The sequence below is a fragment of the Nothobranchius furzeri genome, chromosome 6 (assembly GCF_043380555.1).
Source record: "Nothobranchius furzeri strain GRZ-AD chromosome 6, NfurGRZ-RIMD1, whole genome shotgun sequence".
NCBI lineage: Eukaryota > Metazoa > Chordata > Actinopteri > Cyprinodontiformes > Nothobranchiidae > Nothobranchius > Nothobranchius furzeri.
In genome coordinates this window covers 9,839,598-9,863,290 of record NC_091746.1, presented here as the reverse complement: position 1 = coordinate 9,863,290, position 23,693 = coordinate 9,839,598, and positions in this window count along the sequence as shown.

Sequence of the window (23,693 nt, the reverse complement as noted above, 5' to 3'; positions counted from 1 at the left end):
AGCACAATTTCACATCATTCTGGGTCCATTTGTGTGAAAACAAGGTCCAATCAGGCTGAAACGTTACAAGAAGGTAGAATCTATTGAGTTGTAAGTGATCTGAAGGTTTCATGATGATAGCACTTTCCTAAGGGGGTCAAACCATGTCCCAAAGGTCACCGGATCTGGTGTCAATTTAAAGAAGTAGTCCAGTTACACATTTGTGGGCTTATAACTTGGCTTCTGAATGTCCTAGAGAGATCAGGTTTGTTTTAGTGTACTCCAATCAACAGCCCCTACAACCACAAAAAGGAATGGAGCCATTAGCACTTATGGTTTGTAAATGGCACCCAGAATTATGTTGCACGAAGCACAATTTCACATCATTCTGGGTTCATTTGTGTGAAAACAAGGTCCAATCAGGCTGAAACGTTACAAGAAGGTAGAATATATTGAGTTGTAAGTGATCTGAACGTTTCATGATGATCGCACATTCCTATAGGGGGTAAAACCATGTCCCAAAGGTCACCAGGCCTGGTGTCACTTTAAAGAAGTAGTCCAGTTACACCTTTGTGGGTTTATAACTTGGCTTCTGCATGTCCTAGAGTGATCAGGTTTGTTTTAGTGTACTCCAATCAACAGCCCCTACAACCACAAAAAGGAATGGAGTCATTAGCACTTATGGTTTTTAAATGGCACCCAGAATTATGTTGCACGATGCACAATTTCACATCATTCTGCGTTCATTTGTGTGAAAACAAGGTCCAATCAGGCAGAAACGTTACAGGAAGGTAGAATCTATTGAGTTGTAAGGGATCTGAACGTTTCATGATGATAGCACTTTCCTAAGGGGGTCAAACCATGTCCCAAAGGTCACCGGATCTGGTGTCAATTTAAAGAAGTAGTCCAGTTACACCTTTGTGGGCTTATAACTTTGCTTCTGAATGTCCTAGAGAGATCAGGTTTGTTTTAGTGTACTCCAATCAACAGCCCATACAACCACAAAAAGGAATGGTGTCATTAGCACTTATGGTTTTTAAATGGCACCCAGAATTATGTTGCACGAAGCACAATTTCACATCATTCTGTGTTCATTTGTGTGAAAACAAGGTCCAATCAGGCAGAAACGTTACAGGAAGGTAGAATCTATTGAGTTGTAAGTGATCTGAACGTTTCATGATGATAGCACTTTCCTAAGGGGGTCAAACCATGTCCCAAAGGTCACCGGATCTGGTGTCAATTTAAAGAAGTAGTCCAGTTACACCTTTGTGGGCTTATAACTTGGCTACTGAATATCCTAGAGAGGTCAGGTTTGTTTTAGAGTACTCCAATCAACAGCCCCTACAACCACAAAAAGGAATGGAGTCATTAGCACTTATGGTTTTTAAATGCCACCCAGAATTATGTTGCACGAAGCACAATTTCACATCATTCTGGGTTCATTTGTGTGAAAACAAGGTCCAATCAGGCAGAAACGTTACAGGAAGGTAGAATCTATTGAGTTGTAAGTGATCTGAACGTTTCATGATGATAGCACTTTCCTAAGGGGGTCAAACCATGTCCCAAATGTCACCGGATCTGGTGTCAATTTAAAGAAGTAGTCCAGTTACACCTTTGTGGGCTTATAACTTGGCTACTGAATATCCTAGAGAGGTCAGGTTTGTTTTAGAGTACTCCAAGTAACAGCCCCCATTACCACAAAAAGGAATGGAGTCATTAGCACTTATGGTTTTTAAATGGCACCCAGAATTATGTTGCACGAAGCACAATTTCACATCATTCTGGGTTCATTTGTGTGAAAACAAGGTCCAATCAGGCTGAAACGTTACAAGAAGGTAGAATCTATTGAGTTGTAAGTGATCTGAACGTTTCATGATGATCGCACATTCCTATAGGGGGTCAAACCATGTCCCAAAGGTCACCAGGCCTGGTGTCACTTTAAAGAAGTAGTCCAGTTGCACATTTGTGGGCTTATAACTTGGCTTCTGAATGTCCTAGAGAGATCAGGTTTATTTTAGTGTACTCCAATTAACAGCCCCTACAACCACAAAAAGGGATGGAGCCATTAGCACTTATGGTTTTTAAATGGCACCCAGAATTATGTTGCACGAAGCACAATTTCACATCATTCTGGGTTCATTTGTGTGAAAACAAGGTCCAATCAGGCTGAAACGTTACAGGAAGGTAGAATCTACTGAGTTGTAAGTGATCTGAACGTTTCATGATGATCGCACATTCCTAAGGGGGTCAAACCATGTCCCAAACGTCACCGGATCCGGTGTCAATTTAAAGAAGTAGTCCAGTTACACGTTTGTGGGCTTATAACTTGGCTTCTGAATGTCCTAGAGAGATCAGGTTTGTTTTAGTGTACTCCAATCAACAGCCCCTACAACCACAAAAAGGAATGGAGTCATTAGCACTTATGGTTTGTAAATGGCACCCAGAATTATGTTGCACGAAGCACAATTTGACATCATTCTGGGTCCATTTGTGTGAAAACAAGGTCCAATCAGGCTGAAACGTTACAGGAAGGTAGAATCTATTGAGTTGTAAGTGATCTGAACGTTTCATGATGATAGCACTTTCCTAAGGGGGTCAAACCATGTCCCAAAGGTCACCGGATCTGGTGTCAATTTAAAGAAGCAGTCCAGTTACACCTTTGTGGGCTTATAACTTGGCTTCTGAATGTACTAGAGAGATCAGGTTTGTTTTAGTGTACTCCAATCAACGGCCCCTACAACCACAAAAAGGAATGGAGTCATTAGCACTTATGGTTTGTAAATGGCACCCAGAATTATGTTGCACGAAGCACAATTTCACATCATTCTGGGTCCATTTGTAAGAAAACAAGGTCCATTCAGGCTGAAACGTTACAGGAAGGTAGAATCTATTGAGTTGTAAGTGATCTGAACGTTTCATGATGATAGCACTTTCCTAAGGGGGTCAAACCATGTCCCAAACGTCACCGGATCTGGTGTCAATTTAAAGAAGTAGTCCAGTTACACATTTGTGGGCTTATAACTTGGCTTCTGAATGTCCTAGAGAGATCAGGTTTGTTTTAGTGTACTCCAATCAACAGCCCCTACAACCACAAAAAGGAATGGAGTCATTAGCACTTATGGTTTGTAAATGGCACCCAGAATTATGTTGCACGAAGCAAAATTTCACATCATTCTGGGTCCATTTGTGTGAAAACAAGGTCCAATCAGGCTGAAACGTTACAAGAAGGTAGAATCTATTGAGTTGTAAGTGATCTGAACGTTTCATGATGATCGCACATTCCTATAGGGGGTCAAACCATGTCCCAAAGGTCACCAGGCCTGGTGTCACTTTAAAGAAGTAGTCCAGTTACACATTTGTGGGCTTATAACTTGGCTTCTGAATGTCCTAGAGAGATCAGGTTTATTTTAGTGTACTCCAATCAACAGCCCCTACAACCACAAAAAGGAATGGAGTCATTAGCACTTATGGTTTTTAAATGCCACCCAGAATTATGTTGCACGAAGCACAATTTCACATCATTCTGGGTTCATTTGTGTGAAAACAAGGTCCAATCAGGCAGAAACGTTACAGGAAGGTAGAATCTATTGAGTTGTAAGTGATCTGAACGTTTCATGATGATAGCACTTTCCTAAGGGGGTCAAACCATGTCCCAAATGTCACCGGATCTGGTGTCAATTTAAAGAAGTAGTCCAGTTACACCTTTGTGGGCTTATAACTTGGCTACTGAATATCCTAGAGAGGTCAGGTTTGTTTTAGAGTACTCCAAGTAACAGCCCCCATTACCACAAAAAGGAATGGAGTCATTAGCACTTATGGTTTTTAAATGGCACCCAGAATTATGTTGCACGAAGCACAATTTCACATCATTCTGGGTTCATTTGTGTGAAAACAAGGTCCAATCAGGCTGAAACGTTACAAGAAGGTAGAATCTATTGAGTTGTAAGTGATCTGAACGTTTCATGATGATCGCACATTCCTATAGGGGGTCAAACCATGTCCCAAAGGTCACCAGGCCTGGTGTCACTTTAAAGAAGTAGTCCAGTTACACATTTGTGGGCTTATAACTTGGCTTCTGAATGTCCTAGAGAGATCAGGTTTATTTTAGTGTACTCCAATTAACAGCCCCTACAACCACAAAAAGGGATGGAGCCATTAGCACTTATGGTTTTTAAATGGCACCCAGAATTATGTTGCACGAAGCACAATTTCACATCATTCTGGGTCCATTTGTGTGAAAACAAGGTCCAATCAGGCTGAAACGTTACAGGAAGGTAGAATCTACTGAGTTGTAAGTGATCTGAACGTTTCATGATGATCGCACATTCCTAAGGGGGTCAAACCATGTCCCAAACGTCACCGGATCCGGTGTCAATTTAAAGAAGTAGTCCAGTTACACATTTGTGGGCTTATAACTTGGCTTCTGAATGTCCTAGAGAGATCAGGTTTGTTTTAGTGTACTCCAATCAACAGCCCCTACAACCACAAAAAGGAATGGAGTCATTAGCACTTATGGTTTGTAAATGGCACCCAGAATTATGTTGCACGAAGCACAATTTGACATCATTCTGGGTCCATTTGTGTGAAAACAAGGTCCAATCAGGCTGAAACGTTACAGGAAGGTAGAATCTATTGAGTTGTAAGTGATCTGAACGTTTCATGATGATAGCACTTTCCTAAGGGGGTCAAACCATGTCCCAAAGGTCACCGGATCTGGTGTCAATTTAAAGAAGCAGTCCAGTTACACCTTTGTGGGCTTATAACTTGGCTTCTGAATGTACTAGAGAGATCAGGTTTGTTTTAGTGTACTCCAATCAACGGCCCCTACAACCACAAAAAGGAATGGAGTCATTAGCACTTATGGTTTGTAAATGGCACCCAGAATTATGTTGCACGAAGCACAATTTCACATCATTCTGGGTCCATTTGTGTGAAAACAAGGTCCAATCAGGCTGAAACGTTACAGGAAGGTAGAATCTATTGAGTTGTAAGTGATCTGAACGTTTCATGATGATAGCACTGTCCTAAGGGGGTCAAACCATGTCCCAAACGTCACCGGATCTGGTGTCAATTTAAAGAAGTAGTCCAGTTACACATTTGTGGGCTTATAACTTGGCTTCTGAATGTCCTAGAGAGATCAGGTTTGTTTTAGTGTACTCCAATCAACATCCCCTACAACCACAAAAAGGAATGGAGTCATTAGCACTTATGGTTTGTAAATGGCACCCAGAATTATGTTGCACGAAGCACAATTTCACATCATTCTGGGTCCATTTGTGTGAAAACAAGGTCCAATCAGGCTGAAACGTTAAAAGAAGGTAGAATCTATTGAGTTGTAAGTGATCTGAACGTTTCATGATGATTACACATTCCTATAGGGGGTCAAACTATGTCCCAAAGGTCACCGGGCTTCGTGCCACTTTAAAGAAGTAGTCCAGTTACACCTTTGTGGGCTTATAACTTGGCTTCTGAATATCCTAGAGAGGTCAGGTTTGTTTTAGAGTACTCCAATTAACAGCCCCTACAACCACAAAAAGGAATGGAGCCATTAGCACTTATGGTTTTTAAATGGCACGCAGAATTATGTTGCACGAAGCACAATTTCACATCATTCTGGGTCCATTTGTGTGAAAACAAGGTCCAATCAGGCTGAAACGTTACAAGAAGGTAGAATCTATTGAGTTGTAAGTGATCTGAACGTTTCATGGTGATCGCACATTCCTATAGGGGGTAAAACCATGGCCCAAAGGTCACCAGGCCTGGTGTCACTTTAAAGAAGTAGTCCAGTTACACATTTGTGGGCTTATAACTTGGCTTCTGAATGTCCTAGAGAGATCAGGTTTGTTTAAGTGTACTCCAATCAACAGCCCCTACAACCACAAAAAGGAATGGAGTCATTAGCACTTATGGTTTGTAAATGGCACCCAGAATTATGTTGCACGAAGCACAATTTCACATCATTCTGGGTCCATTTGTGTGAAAACAAGGTCCAATCAGGCTGAAACGTTACAAGAAGGTAGAATCTATTGAGTTGTAAGTGATCTGAATGTTTCATGATGATCGCACATTCCTATAAGGGGTCAAACCATGTCCCAAAGGTCACCGGATCTGGTGTCAATTTAAAGAAGTAGTCCAGTTACACATTTGTGGGCTTATAACTTGGCTTCTGCATGTCCAAGAGAGATCAGGTTTGTTTTAGTGTACTCCAATCAACAGCCCCTACAATCACAAAAAGGAATGGAGTCATTAGCACTTATGGTTTGTAAATGGCACCCAGAATTATGTTGCACGAAGCACAATTTCACATCATTCTGGGTTCATTTGTGTGAAAACAAGGTCCAATCAGGCTGAAACGTTACAAGAAGGTAGAATCTATTGAGTTGTAAGTGATCTGAACGTTTCATGATGATAGCACTTTCCTAAGGGGTCAAACCATGTCCCAAAGGTCACCGGATCTGGTGTCAATTTAAAGAAGTAGTCCAGTTACACCTTTGTGGGCTTATAACTTTGCTTCTGAATGTCCTAGAGAGATCAGGATTTTTTTAGTGTACTCCAATCAACAGCCCCTACAACCACAAAAAGGAATGGTGTCATTAGCACTTATGGTTTTTGAATGGCACCCAGAATTATGTTGCACGAAGCACAATTTCACATCATTCTGGGTTCATTTGTGTGAAAACAAGGTCCAATCAGGCAGAAACGTTACAGGAAGGTAGAATCTATTGAGTTGTACGTGATCTGAACGTTTCATGATGATAGCACTTTCCTAAGGGGGTCAAACCATGTCCCAAAGGTCACCGGATCTGGTATCAATTTAAAAAAGTAGTCCAGTTACACCTTTGTGGACTTATAACTTGGCTTCTGAATATCCTAGAGAGGTTAGGTTTATTTTAGAGTACTCCAATTAACAGCCCCCATTACCACAAAAAGGAATGGAGTCATTAGCACTTATGGTTTTTAAATGGCACCCAGAATTATGTTGCACGAAGCACAATTTCACATCATTCTGGGTTCATTTGTGTGAAAACAAGGTCCAATCAGGCTTAAACGTTACAAGAAGGTAGAATCTATTGAGTTGTAAGTGATCGGAACGTTTCATGATGATCGCACATTCCTATAGGGGGTCAAACCATGTCCCAAAGGTCACCGGGCTTGGTGTCACTTTAAATAAGTAGTCCAGTTACACCTTTGTGGGCTTATAACTTGGCTTCTGAATGTCCTAGAGAGATCAGGTTTATTTTAGTGTACTCCAATTAACAGCCCCTACAACCACAAAAAGGAATGGAGCCATTAGCACTTATGGATTTTAAATGGCACCCAGAATTATGTTGCACGAAGCACAATTTCACATCATTCTGGGTTCATTTGTGTGAAAACAAGGTCCAATCAGGCTGAAACGTTACAGGAAGGTAGAATCTATTGAGTTGTAAGTGATCTGAACGTTTCATGATGATCACACATTCCTATAAGGGGTCAAACCATGTCCCAAAGGTCACCGGATCTGGTGTCAATTTAAAGAAGTAGTCCAGTTACACATTTGTGGGCTTATAACTTGGCTTCTGCATGTCCTAGAGAGATCAGGTTTGTTTTAGTGTACTCCAATCAACAGCCCCTACAACCACAAAAAGGAATGGATTAATTAGCACTTATGGTTTTTAAATGGCACCCAGAATTATGTTGCACGAAGCACAATTTCACATCATTCTGGGTTCATTTGTGTGAAAACAAGGTCCAATCATGCTGAAACGTTACAAGAAGGTAGAATCCATTGAGTTGTAAGTGATCTGAACGTTTCATGATTATCGCACATTCCTATAGGGGCTCAAACCATGTCCCATAGGTCGCCGGGCCTGGTGTCACTTTAAAGAAGTAGTCCAGTTACACCTTTGTGGGCTTATAACTTGGCTTCTGAATATCCTAGAGAGGTCAGGTTTGTTTTAGAGTACTCCAATTAACAGCCCCTACAACCACAAAAAGGAATGGAGCCATTAGCACTTATGGTTTTTAAATGGCACGCAGAATTATGTTGCACGAAGCACATTTTCACATCATTCTGGGTCCATTTGTGTGAAAACAAGGTCCAATCAGGCTGAAACGTTACAAGAAGGTAGAATCTATTGAGTTGTAAGTGATCTGAACGTTTCATGATGATCGCACATTCCTATAGGGGGTCAAACCATGTCCCAAAGGTCACCGGGCTTAGTGTCACTTTAAATAAGTAGTCCAGTTACACCTTTGTGGGCTTATAACTTGGCTTCTGAATGTCCTAGAGAGATCAGGTTTATTTTAGTGTACTCCAATCAACAGCCCCTACAACCACAGAAAGGAATGGAGTCATTAGCACTTATGGTTTGTAAATGGCACCCAGAATTATGTTGCACGAAGCACAATTTCACATCATTCTGGGTCCATTTGTGTGAAAACAAGGTCCAATCAGGCTGAAACGTTACAAGAAGGTAGAATCTATTGAATTGTAAGTGATCTGAATGTTTCATGATGATCGCACATTCCTATAAGGGGTCAAACCATGTCCCAAAGGTCACCGGATCTGGTGTCAATTTAAAGAAGTAGTCCAGTTACACCTTTGTGGGCATATAACTTGGCTTCTGCATGTCCTAGAGAGATCAGGTTTGTTTTAGTGTACTCCAATCAACAGCCCCTACAACCACAAAAAGGAATGGAGTCATTAGCACTTATGGTTTTTAAATGGCACCCAGAATTATGTTGCACGAAGCACAATTTCACATCATTCTGGGTTCATTTTTGTGAAAACAAGGTCCAATCAGGCTGAAACAATACAGGAAGGTAGAATCTATTGAGTTGTAAGTGATCTGAACGTTTCAAGATGATCGCACATTCCTATAGGGGGTAAAACCATGTCCCAAAGGTCACCGGGCCTGGTGTCACTTTAAAGAAGTAGTCCAGTTACACCTTTGTGGGCTTATAACTTGGCTTCTGAATGTCCTAGAGAGATCAGGTTTTTTTTAGTGTACTCCAATCAACAGCCCCTACAACCACAAAAAGGAATGGAGTCATTAGCACTTATGGTTTGTAAATGGCACCCAGAATTATGTTGCACGAAGCACAATTTCACATCATTCTGGGTTCATTTGTGTGAAAACAAGGTCCAATCAGGCTGAAACGTTACAAGAAGGTAGAATCTATTGAGTTGTAAGTAATCTGAACGTTTCATGATGATAGCACTTTCCTAAGGGGGTCAAACCATGTCCCAAAGGTCACCGGATCTGGTGTCAATTTAAAGAAGTATTCCAGTTACACCTTTGTGGGCTTATAACTTTGCTTCTGAATGTCCTAGAGAGATCAGGTTTGTTTTAGTGTACTCCAATCAACAGCCCATACAACCACAAAAAGGAATGGTGTCATTAGCACTTATGGTTTTTAAATGGCACCCAGAATTATGTTGCACGAAGCACAATTTCACATCATTCTGGGTTCATTTGTGTGAAAACAAGGTCCAATAAGGCAGAAACGTTACAGGAAGGTAGAATCTATTGAGTTGTAAGTGATCTGAACGTTTCATGATGATAGCACTTTCCTAAGGGGGTCAAACCATGTCCCAAAGGTCACCGGATCTGGTGTCAATTTAAAGAAGTAGTCCAGTTACACCTTTGTGGGCTTATAACTTGGCTACTGAATATCCTAGAGAGGTCAGGTTTGTTTTAGAGTACTCCAAGTAACAGCCCCCATTACCACAAAAAGGAATTAAGTCATTAGCACTTATGGTTTTTAAATGGCACCCAGAATTATGTTGCACGAAGCACAATTTCACATCATTCTGGGTTCATTTGTGTGAAAACAAGGTCCAATCAGGCTGAAACGTTACAAGAAGGTAGAATCTATTGAGTTGTAAGTGATCTGAACGTTTCATGATGATCGCACATTCCTATAGGGGGTCAAACCATGTCCCAAAGGTCACCAGGCCTGGTGTCACTTTAAAGAAGTAGTCCAGTTACACATTTGTGGGCTTATAACTTGGCTTCTGAATGTCCTAGAGAGATCAGGTTTATTTTAGTGTACTCCAATTAACAGCCCCTACAACCACAAAAAGGAATGGAGCCATTAGCACTTATGGTTTTTAAATGGCACCCAGAATTATGTTGCACGAAGCACAATTTCACATCATTCTGGGTTCATTTGTGTGAAAACAAGGTCCAATCAGGCTGAAACGTTACAGGAAGGTAGAATCTACTGAGTTGTAAGTGATCTGAACGTTTCATGATGATCGCACATTCCTAAGGGGGTCAAACCATGTCCCAAACGTCACCGGATCCGGTGTCAATTTAAAGAAGTAGTCCAGTTACACATTTGTGGGCTTATAACTTGGCTTCTGAATGTCCTAGAGAGATCAGGTTTGTTTTAGTGTACTCCAATCAACAGCCCCTACAACCAAAAAAAGGAATGGAGTCATTAGCACTTATGGTTTGTAAATGGCACCCAGAATTATGTTGCACGAAGCACAATTTGACATCATTCTGGGTTCATTTGTGTGAAAACAAGGTCCAATCAGGCAGAAACCTTACAGGAAGGTAGAATCTATTGAGTTGTAAGTGATCTGAACGTTTCATGATGATAGCACTTTCCTAAGGGGGTCAAATCATGTCCCAAAGGTCACTGGATCTGGTGTCAATTTAAAGAAGCAGTCCAGTTACACCTTTGTGGGCTTATAACTTGGCTTCTGAATGTACTAGAGAGATCAGGTTTGTTTTAGTGTACTCCAATCAACAGCCCCTACAACCACAAAAAGGAATGGAGTCATTAGCACTTATGGTTTGTAAATGGCACCCAGAATTATGTTGCACGAAGCACAATTTCACATCATTCTGGGTCCATTTGTGTGAAAACAAGGTCCAATCAGGCTGAAACGTTACAGGAAGGTAGAATCTATTGAGTTGTAAGTTGTAAGTGATCTGAACGTTTCATGATGATAGCACTGTCCTAAGGGGGTCAAACCATGTCCCAAACGTCACCGGATCTGGTGTCAATTTAAAGAAGTAGTCCAGTTACACATTTGTGGGCTTATAACTTGGCTTCTGAATGTCCTAGAGAGATCAGGTTTGTTTTAGTGTACTCTAATCAACAGCCCCTACAACCACAAAAAGGAATGGAGTCATTAGCACTTATGGTTTGTAAATGGCACCCAGAATTATGTTGCACGAAGCACAATTTCACATCATTCTGGGTCCATTTGTGTGAAAACAAGGTCCAATCAGGCTGAAACGTTACAAGAAGGTAGAATCTATTGAGTTGTAAGTGATCTGAACGTTTCATGATGATTACACATTCCTATAGGGGGTCAAACCATGTCCCAAAGGTCACCGGGCTTCGTGTCACTTTAAAGAAGTAGTCCAGTTACACCTTTGTGGGCTTATAACTTGGCTTCTGAATATCCTAGAGAGGTCAGGTTTGTTTTAGAGTACTCCAATTAACAGCCCCTACAACCACAAAAAGGAATGGAGCCATTAGCACTTATGGTTTTTAAAAGGCACGCAGAATTATGTTGCACGAAGCACAATTTCACATCATTCTGGGTCCATTTGTGTGAAAACAAGGTCCAATCAGGCTGAAACGTTACAAGAAGGTAGAATCTATTGAGTTGTAAGTGATCTGAACGTTTCATGATGATCGCACATTCCTATAGGGGGTAAAACCATGTCCCAAAGGTCACCAGGCCTGGTGTCACTTTAAAGAAGTAGTCCAGTTACACATTTGTGGGCTTATAACTTTGCTTCTGAATGTCCTAGAGAGATCAGGTTTGTTTTAGTGTACTCCAATCAACAGCCCATACGACCACAAAAAGGAATGGTGTCATTAGCACTTATGGTTTTTAAATGGCACCCAGAATTATGTTGCACGAAGCACAATTTCACATCATTCTGGGTTCATTTGTGTGAAAACAAGGTCCAATCAGGCAGAAACGTTACAGGAAGGTAGAATCTATTGAGTTGTAAGTGATCTGAACGTTTCATGATGATAGCACTTTCCTAAGGGGGTCAAACCATGTCCCAAAGGTCACCGGATCTGGTGTCAATTTAAAGAAATAGTCCAGTTACACCTTTGTGGGCTTATAACTTGGCTACTGAATATCCTAGAGAGGTCAGGTTTGTTTTAGAGTACTCCAAGTAACAGCCCCCATTACCACAAAAAGGAATGGAGTCATTAGCACTTATGGTTTTTAAATGGCACCCAGAATTATGTTGCACGAAGCACAATTTCACATCATTCTGGGTTCATTTGTGTGAAAACAAGGTCCAATCAGGCTGAAACGTTACAAGAAGGTAGAATCTATTGAGTTGTAAGTGATCTGAACGTTTCATGATGATCGCACATTCCTATAGGGGGTCAAACCATGTCCCAAAGGTCACCAGGCCTGGTGTCACTTTAAAGAAGTAGTCCAGTTACACATTTGTGGGCTTATAATTTGGCTTCTGAATGTCCTAGAGAGATCAGGTTTATTTTAGTGTACTCCAATTAACAGCCCCTACAACCACAAAAAGGAATGGAGCCATTAGCACTTATGGTTTTTAAATGGCACCCAGAATTATGTTGCACGAAGCACAATTTCACATCATTCTGGGTTCATTTGTGTGAAAACAAGGTCCAATCAGGCTGAAACGTTACAGGAAGGTAGAATCTACTGAGTTGTAAGTGATCTGAACGTTTCATGATGATCGCACATTCCTAAGGGGGTCAAACCATGTCCCAAACGTCACCGGATCCGGTGTCAATTTAAAGAAGTAGTCCAGTTACACATTTGTGGGCTTATAACTTGGCTTCTGAATGTCCTAGAGAGATCAGGTTTGTTTTAGTGTACTCCAATCAACAGCCCCTACAACCACAAAAAGGAATGGAGTCATTAGCACTTATGGTTTGTAAATGGCACCCAGAATTATGTTGCACGAAGCACAATTTGACATCATTCTGGGTTCATTTGTGTGAAAACAAGGTCCAATCAGGCAGAAACGTTACAGGAAGTTAGAATCTATTGAGTTGTAAGTGATCTGAACGTTTCATGATGATAGCACTTTCCTAAGGGGGTCAAACCATGTCCCAAAGGTCACCGGATCTGGTGTCAATTTAAAGAAGCAGTCCAGTTACACCTTTGTGGGCTTATAACTTGGCTTCTGAATGTACTAGAGAGATCAGGTTTGTTTTAGTGTACTCCAATCAACAGCCCCTACAACCACAAAAAGGAATGGAGTCATTAGCACTTATGGTTTGTAAATGGCACCCAGAATTATGTTGCACGAAGCACAATTTCACATCATTCTGGGTCCATTTGTGTGAAAACAAGGTCCAATCAGGCTGAAACGTTACAGGAAGGTAGAATCTATTTAGTTGTAAGTGATCTGAACGTTTCATGATGATAGCACTGTCCTAAGGGGGTCAAACCATGTCCCAAACGTCACCGGATCTGGTGTCAATTTAAAGAAGTAGTCCAGTTACACATTTGTGGGCCTATAACTTGGCTTCTGAATGTCCTAGAGAGATCAGGTTTGTTTTAGTGTACTCCAATCAACAGCCCCTACAACCACAAAAAGGAATGGAGTCATTAGCACTTATGGTTTTTAAATGGCACCCAGAATTATGTTGCACGAAGCACAATTTCACATCATTCTGGGTCCATTTGTGTGAAAACAAGGTCCAATCCGGCTGAAACGTTACAAGAAGGTAGAATCTATTGAGTTGTAAGTGATCTGAACGTTTCATGATGATTACACATTCCTATAGGGGGTCAAACCATGTCCCAAAGGTCACCGGGCTTCGTGTCACTTTAAAGAAGTAGTCCAGTTACACATTTGTGGGCTTATAACTTGGCTTCTGAATATCCTAGAGAGGTCAGGTTTGTTTTAGAGTACTCCAATTAACAGCCCCTACAACCACAAAAAGGAATGGAGCCATTAGCACTTATGGTTTTTAAATGGCACGCAGAATTATGTTGCACGAAGCACAATTTCACATCATTCTGGGTCCATTTGTGTGAAAACAAGGTCCAATCAGGCTGAAACGTTACAAGAAGGTAGAATCTATTGAGTTGTAAGTGATCTGAACGTTTCATGATGATCGCACATTCCTATAGGGGGTAAAACCATGTCCCAAAGGTCACCAGGCCTGGTGTCACTTTAAAGAAGTAGTCCAGTTACACATTTGTGGGCTTATAACTTGGCTTCTGAATGTCCTAGAGAGATCAGGTTTGTTTAAGTGTACTCCAATCAACAGCCCCTACAACCACAAAAAGGAATGGAGTCATTAGCACTTATGGTTTGTAAATGGCAGCCAGAATTATGTTGCACGAAGCACAATTTCACATCATTCTGGCTTCATTTGTGTGAAAACAAGGTCCAATCAGGCTGAAACGTTACAAGAAGGTAGAATCTATTGAGTTGTAAGTGATCTGAACGTTTCATGATGATAGCACTTTCCTAAGGGGGTCAAACCATGTCCCAAAGGTCACCGGATCTGGTGTCAATTTAAAGAAGTAGTCCAGTTACACCTTTGTGGGCTTATAACTTTGCTTCTGAATGTCCTAGAGAGATCAGGTTTTTTTTAGTGTACTCCAATCAACAGCCCCTACAACCACAAAAAGGAATGGTGTCATTAGCACTTATGGTTTTTGAATGGCACCCAGAATTATGTTGCACGAAGCACAATTTCACATCATTCTGGGTTCATTTGTGTGAAAACAAGGTCCAATCAGGCAGAAACGTTACAGGAAGGTAGAATCTATTGAGTTGTACGTGATCTGAACGTTTCATGATGATAGCACTTTCCTAAGGGGGTCAAACCATGTCCCAAAGGTCACCGGATCTGGTATCAATTTAAAGAAGTAGTCCAGTTACACCTTTGTGGACTTATAACTTGGCTTCTGAATATCCTAGAGAGGTCAGGTTTATTTTAGAGTACTCCAATTAACAGCCCCCATTACCACAAAAAGGAATGGAGTCATTAGCACTTATGGTTTTTAAATGGCACCCAGAATTATGTTGCACGAAGCACAATTTCACATCATTCTGTGTTCATTTGTGTGAAAACAAGGTCCAATCAGGCTGAAACGTTACAAGAAGGTAGAATCTATTGAGTTGTAAGTGATCTGAACGTTTCATGATGATCGCACATTCCTATAGGTGGTCAAACCATGTCCCAAAGGTCACCGGGCTTGGTGTCTCTTTAAATAAGTAGTCCAGTTACACCTTTGTGGGCTTATAACTTGGCTTCTGAATGTCCTAGAGAGATCAGGTTTATTTTAGTGTACTCCAATTAACAGCCCCTACAACCACAAAAAGGAATGGAGCCATTAGCACTTATGGTTTTTAAATGGCACCCAGAATTATGTTGCACGAAGCACAATTTCACATCATTCTGGGTTCATTTGTGTGAAAACAAGGTCCAATCAGGCTGAAACGTTACAGGAAGGTAGAATCTATTGAGTTGTAAGTGATCTGAACGTTTCATGATGATCGCACATTCCTATAAGGGGTCAAACCATGTCCCAAAGGTCACCGGATCTGGTGTCAATTTAAAGAAGTAGTCCAGTTACACATTTGTGGGCTTATAACTTGGCTTCTGCATGTCCTAGAGAGATCAGGTTTGTTTTAGTGTACTCCAATCAACAGCCCCTACAACCACAAAAAGGAATGGAGTAATTAGCACTTATGGTTTTTAAATGGCACCCAGAATTATGTTGCACGAAGCACAATTTCACATCATTCTGGGTTCATTTGTGTGAAAACAAGGTCCAATCATGCTGAAACGTTACAAGAAGGTAGAATCCAGAGTTGTAAGTGATCTGAACATTTCATGATTATCGCACATTCCTATAGGGGCTCAAACCATGTCCCATAGGTCGCCGGGCCTGGTGTCACTTTAAAGAAGTAGTCCAGTTACACCTTTGTTGGCTTATAACTTGGCTTCTGAATGTCCTAGAGAGATCAGGTTTGTTTTAATGTACTCCAATCAACAGCCCCTACAACCACAGAAAGGAATGGAGTCATTAGCACTTATGGTTTGTAAATGGCACCCAGAATTATGTTGCACGAAGCACAATTTCACATCATTCTGGGTCCATTTGTGTGAAAACAAGGTCCAATCAGGCTGAAACGTTACAAGAAGGTAGAATCTACTGAGTTGTAAGTGATCTGAACGTTTCATGATTATCGCACATTCCGATAGGGGGTCAAACCATGTCCCAAAGGTAACCAGGCCTGGTGTCAACTTTAAAGAAGTAGACCAGTTACACATTTGTGGGCTTATAACTTGGCTTCTGAATGTCCTAGAGAGATCAGGTTTGTTTTAGTGTACTCCAATCAACAGCCCCTACAACCACAAAAAGGAATGGAGTCATTAGCACTTATGGTTTTTGAATGGCACCCAGAATTATGTTGCACAAAGCACAATTTCACATCATTCTGGGTTCATTTGTGTGAAAACAAGGTCCAATCAGGCAGAAACGTTACAGGAAGGTAGAATCTATTGAGTTGTACGTGATCTGAACGTTTCATGATGATAGCACTTTCCTAAGGGGGTCAAATCATGTCCCAAAGGTCACCGGATCTTGTATCAATTTAAAGAAGTAGTCCAGTTACACCTTTGTGGACTTATAACTTGGCTTCTGAATATCCTAGAGAGGTCAGGTTTATTTTAGAGTACTCCAATTAACAGCCCCCATTACCACAAAAAGGAATGGAGTCATTAGCACTTATGGTTTTTAAATGGCACCCAGAATTATGTTGCACGAAGCACAATTTCACATCATTCTGGGTTCATTTGTGTGAAAACAAGGTCCAATCAGGCTGAAACGTTACAAGAAGGTAGAATGTATTGAGTTGTAAGTGATCTGAACGTTTCATGATGATCGCACATTCCTATAGGGGGTCAAACCATGTCCCAAAGGTCACCGGGCTTGGTGTCACTTTAAATAAGTAGTCCAGTTACACATTTGTGGGCTTATAACTTGGCTTCTGCATGTCCTAGAGAGATCAGGTTTGTTTTAGTGTACTCCAATCAACAGCCCCTACAACCACAAAAAGGAATGGAGTAATTAGCACTTATGGTTTTTAAATGGCACCCAGAATTATGTTGCACGAAGCACAATTTCACATCATTCTGGGTTCATTTGTGTGAAAACAAGGTCCAATCATGCTTAAACGTTACAAGAAGGTAGAATCCATTGAGTTGTAAGTGATCTGAACGTTTCATGATTATCGCACATTCCTATAGGGGCTCAAACCATGTCCCATAGGTCGCCGGGCCTGGTGTCACTTTAAAGAAGTAGTCCAGTTACACCTTTGTTGGCTTATAACTTGGCTTCTGAATGTCCTAGAGAGATCAGGTTTGTTTTAATGTACTCCAATCAACAGCCCCTACAACCACAGAAAGGAATGGAGTCATTAGCACTTATGGTTTTTAAATGGCACCCAGATTTATGTTGCACGAAGCACAATTTCACATCATTCTGGGTTCATTTGTGTGAAAACAAGGTCCAATCAGGCTGAAACGTTACAAGAAGGTAGAATCTACTGAGTTGTAAGTGATCTGAACGTTTCATGATGATCGCACATTCCTATAGGGGGTCAAACCATGTCCCAAAGGTAACCAGGCCTGGTGTCAACTTTAAAGAAGTAGACCAGTTACACATTTGTGGGCTTATAACTTGGCTTCTGAATGTCCTAGAGAGATCAGGTTTGTTTTAGTGTACTCCAATCAACAGCCCCTACAACCACAAAAAGGAATGGAGTCATTAGCACTTATGGTTTTTAAATGGCACCCAGATTTATGTTGCACGAAGCACAATTTCACATCATTCTGGGTTCATTTGTGTAAAAACAAGGTCCAATCAGGCTGAAACGTTACAAGAAGGTAGAATCTATTGAGTTGTAAGTGATCTGAACGTTTCATGATGATCGCACATTCCTATAGGGGGTCAAACCATGTCCCAAAGGTCAACAGGCCTGGTGTCACTTTAAAGAAGTAGTCCAGGTATACATTTGTGGGCTTATAACTTGGCTTCTGAATGTCCTAGAGAGATCAGGTTTGTTTTAGAGTACTCCAATCCACAGCCCGTACAACCACAAAAAGCAATGGAGTCATTAGCACTTATGGTTTGTAAATGGCACCCAGAATTATGTTGCACGAAGCACAATTTCACATCATTCTGGGTCCATTTGTGTGAAAACAAGGTCCAATCAGGCTGAAACGTTACAAGAAGGTAGAATCTATTGAGTTGTAAGTGATCTGAACGTTTCATGATGATCGCACATTCCTATAGGGCGTCAAACCATGTCCCAAAGGTCACCGGGCTTGGTGTCACTTTAAATAAGTAGTCCAGTTACACCTTTGTGGGCTTATAACTTGGCTTCTGAATGTCCTAGAGAGATCAGGTTTATTTTAGTGTACTCCAACTTACAGCCCCTACAACCACAAAAAGGAATGGAGCCATTAGCACTTATGGTTTTTAAATGGCACCCAGAATTATGTTGCACGAAGCACAATTTCACATCATTCTGGGTTCATTTGTGTGAAAACAAGGTCCAATCAGGCTGAAACGTTACAAGAAGGTAGAATCTATTGAGTTGTAAGTAATCTGAACGTTTCATGATGATAGCACTTTCCTAAGGGGGTCAAACCATGTCCCAAAGGTCACCGGATCTGGTGTCAATTTAAAGAAGTAGTCCAGTTACACCTTTGTGGGCTTATAACTTTGCTTCTGAATGTCCTAGAGAGATCAGGTTTGTTTTAGTGTACTCCAATCAACAGCCCCTACAACCACAAAAAGGAATGGAGTAATTAGCACTTATGGTTTTTAAATGGCACCCAGAATTATGTTGCACGAAGCACAATTTCACATCATTCTGGGTTCATTTGTGTGAAAACAAGGTCCAATCATGCTGAAACGTTACAAGAAGGTAGAATCCATTGAGTTGTAAGTGATCTGAACGTTTCATGATTATTGCACATTCCTATAGGGGCTCAAACCATGTCCCACAGGTCGCCGGGCCTGGTGTCACTTTAAAGAAGTAGTCCAGTTACACCTTTGTTGGCTTATAACTTGGCTTCTGAATGTCCTAGAGAGATCAGGTTTGTTTTAATGTACTCCAATCAACAGCCCCTACAACCACAGAAAGGAATGGAGTCATTAGCACTTATGGTTTGTAAATGGCACCCAGAATTATGTTGCACGAAGCACAATTTCACATCATTCTGGGTCCATTTGTGTGAAAACAAGGTCCAATCAGGCTGAAACGTTACAAGAAGGTAGAATCTACTGAGTTGTAAGTGATCTGAACGTTTCATGATGATCGCACATTCCTATAGGGGGTCAAACCATGTCCCAAAGGTAACCAGGCCTGGTGTCAACTTTAAAGAAGTAGTCCAGTTACACCTTTGTGGACTTATAACTTGGCTTCTGAATATCCTAGAGAGGTCAGGTTTATTTTAGAGTACTCCAATTAACAGCCCCCATTACCACAAAAAGGAATGGAGTCATTAGCACTTATGGTTTTTAAATGGCACCCAGAATTATGTTGCACGAAGCACAATTTCACATCATTCTGGGTTCATTTGTGTGAAAACAAGGTCCAATCAGGCTGAAACGTTACAAGAAGGTAGAATCTATTGAGTTGTAAGTGATCTGAACGTTTCATGATGATCGCACATTCCTATAGGGGGTCAAACCATGTCCCAAAGGTCACCGGGCTTGGTGTCACTTTAAATAAGTAGTCCAGTTACACCTTTGTGCGCTTATAACTTGGCTTCTGAATGTCCTAGAGAGATCAGGTTTATTTTAGTGTACTCCAATTAACAGCCCCTACAACCACAAAAAGGAATGGAGCCATTAGCACTTATGGTTTTTAAATGGCACCCAGAATTATGTTGCACGAAGCACAATTTCACATCATTCTGGGTTCATTTGTGTGAAAACAAGGTCCAATCAGGCTGAAACTTTACAGGAAGGTAGAATCTATTGAGTTGTAAGTGATCTGAACGTTTCATGATGATCGCACATTCCTATAAGGGGTCAAACCATGTCCCAAAGGTCACCGGATCTGGTGTCAATTTAAAGAAGTAGTCCAGTTACACATTTGTGGGCTTATAACTTGGCTTCTGCATGTCCTAGAGAGATCAGGTTTGTTTTAGTGTACTCCAATCAACAGCCCCTACAACCACAAAAAGGAATGGAGTAATTAGCACTTATGGTTTTTAAATGGCACCCAGAATTATGTTGCACGAAGCACAATTTCACATCATTTTGGGTTCATTTGTGTGAAAACAAGGTCCAATCATGCTGAAACGTTACAAGAAGGTAGAATCCATTGAGTTGTAAGTGATCTGAACGTTTCATGATGATAGCACTTTCCTAAGGGGGTCAAACCATGTCCCAAAGGTCATCGGATCTGGTGTCAATTTAAAGAAGTAGTCCAGTTACACATTTGTGGGCTTATAACTTGGCTTCTGAATGTCCTAGAGAGATCAGGTTTATTTTAGTGTACTCCAATCAACAGCCCCTACAACCACAACAAGGAATGGAGTCATTAGCACTTATGGTTTGTAAATGGCACCCAGAATTATGTTGCACGAAGCACTATTTCACATCATTCTGGGTCCATTTGTGTGAAAACAAGGTCCAATCAGGCTGAAACGTTCAGGAAGGTAGAATCTATTGAGTTGTAAGTGATCTGAACGTTTCATGATGATAGCACTTTCCTAAGGGGGTCAAACCATGTCCCAAAGGTCACCGGATCTGGTGTCAATTTAAAGAAGTAGTCCAGTTACACATTTGTGGGCTTATAACTTGGCTTCTGAATGTCCTAGAGAGATCAAGTTTATTTTAGTGTACTCCAATCAACAGCCCCTACAACCAAAAAAAGGAATGGAGTCATTAGCACTTACGGTTTGTAAATGGCACCCAGAATTATGTTGCACGAAGCACTATTTCACATCATTCTGGGTCCATTTGTGTGAAAACAAGGTCCAATCAGGCTGAAACGTTACAAGAAGGTAGAATCTATTGAGTTGTAAGTGATCTGAACATTTCATGATGATAGCACTTTCCTAAGGGGGTCAAACCATGTCCCAAAGGTCACCGGATCTGGTGTCAATTTAAAGAAGTAGTCCAGTTACACCTTTGTGGGCTTATAACTTGGCTTCTGAATGTCCTAGAGAGGTTAGGTTTGTTTTAGTGTACTCCAATCTACAGCCCCTACAACCACAAAAAGGAATGGAGTCATTAGCACTTATGGTTTGTAAATGGCACCCAGAATTATGTTGCACGAAGCACTATTTCACATCATTCTGGGTCCATTTGTGTGAAAACAAGGTCCAATCAGGCTGAAACGTTACAGGAAGGTAGAATCTATTGAGTTGTAAGTGATCTGAACGTTTCATGATGATAGCACTTTCCTAAGGGGGTCAAACCATGTCCCAAAGGTCACCGGATCTGGTGTCAATTTAAAGAAGTTGTCCAGTTACACATTTGTGGGCTTATAACTTGGCTTCTGAATGTCCTAGAGAGATCAGGTTTGTTTTAGTGTACTCCAATCAACAGCCCCTACAACCACAAAAAGGAATGGAGTCATTAGCACTTATGGCTTTTAAATGGCACCCAGAATTATGTTGCACGAAGCACAATTTCACATCATTCTGGGTTCATTTGTGTAAAAACAAGGTCCAATCAGGCTGAAACGTTACATGAAGGTAGAATCTATTGAGTTGTAAGTGATCTGAAGGTTTCATGATGATAGCACTTTCCTAAGGGGGTCAAACCATGTCTCAAAGGTCACCGGATCTGGTGTCAATTTAAAGAAGTAGTCCAGTTACACATTTGTGGGCTTATAACTTGGCTTCTGAATGTCCTAGAGCGATCAGGTTTGTTTTAGTGTACTCCAATCAACAGCCCCTAGAACCACAAAAAGGAATGGAGACATTAGCACTTATGGTTTTTAAATGGCACCCAGAATTATGTTGCACGAAGCACAATTTCACATCATTCTGGGTTCATTTGAGTCAAAACAAGGTCCAATCAGGCTGAAATGTTACAGGAAGGTAGAATCTATTGAGTTGTAAGTGATCTGAACGTTTCATGATGATAGCACTTTCCTAAGGGGGTCAAACCATGTCCCAAAGGTCACCGGATCTGGTGTCTAAAGAAGTAGTCCAGTTACACATTTGTGGGCTTATAACTTGGCTTCTGAATGTCCTAGAGAGATCAGGTTTGTTTTAGTATACTCCAATCAAAGCCCCTACAACCACAAAAAGGAATGGAGTCATTAGCACTTATGGTTTTTAAATGGCACCCAGAATTATGTTGCACGAAGCACAATTTCACATCATTCTGGGTTCATTTGTGTGAAAACAAGGTCCAATCAGGCTGAAATGTTACAGGAAGGTAGAATCTATTGAGTTGTAAGTGATCTGAACGTTTCATGATGATAGCACTTTCCTAAGGGGGTCAAACAATGTCCCAAAGGTCACCGGATCTGGTGTCAATTTAAAGAAGTAGTCCAGTTACACATTTGTGGGCTTATAACTTGGCTTCTGAATGTCCAAGAGCGATCAGGTTTGCTTTAGTGTACTCCAATCAACAGCCCCTACAACCACAAAAAGGAATGGAGTCATTAGCACTTATGGTTTGTAAATGGCACCCAGAATTATGTTGCACAAAGCACAATTTCACATCATGTTGGGTTCATTTGTGTGAAAACAAGGTCCAATCAGGCTGAAACAATACAGGAAGGTAGAATCTATTGAGTTGTAAGAAATCTGAACGTTTCATGATGATCGCACTTTCCTAAGGGGGTCAAACCATGTCCCAAAGGTCACCGGATCTGGTGTCGCTTTAAAGAAGTAGTCCAGTTACACATTTGTGGGCTGATAACTTGGCTTCTGAATGTCCTAGAGAGGTTAGGTTTGTTTTACTGTACTCCAATCAACAGCCCCTACAACCACAAAAAGGAATGGAGTCATTAACACTTATGGTTTTTAAATGGCACCCAGAATTATGTTGCACGAAGCACAATTTCACATCATTCTGGGTTCATTTGTGTCAAAACAAGGTCCAATCAGGCTGAAACGTTACACGAAGGTAGAATCTATTGAGTTGTAAGTGATCTGAACGTTTCATGATGATAGCACTTTCCTAAGGGGGTCAAACCATGTCCCAAAGGTCACCGGATCTGGTGTCTAAAGAAGTAGTCCAGTTACACATTTGTGGGCTTATAACTTGGCTTCTGAATGTCCTAGAGAGATCAGGTTTGTTTTAGTATACTCCAATCAACAGCCCCTACAACCACAAAAAGGAATGGAGTCATTAGCACTTATGGTTTTTAAATGGCACCCAGAATTATGTTGCACGAAGCACAATTTCACATCATTCTGGGTTCATTTGTGTGAAAACAAGGTCCATTCAGGCTGAAACGTTACAGGAAGGTAGAATCTATTGAGTTGTAAGTGATCTGAACGTTTCATGATGATAGCACTTTCCTAAGGGGGTCAAACAATGTCCCAAAGGTCACCGGATCTGGTGTCAATTTAAAGAAGTAGTCCAGTTACACATTTGTGGGCTTATAACTTGGCTTCTGAATGTCCAAGAGCGATCAGGTTTGCTTTAGTGTACTCCAATCAACAGCCCCTACAACCACAAAAAGGAATGGAGTCATTAGCACTTATGGTTTGTAAATGGCACCCAGAATTATGTTGCACGA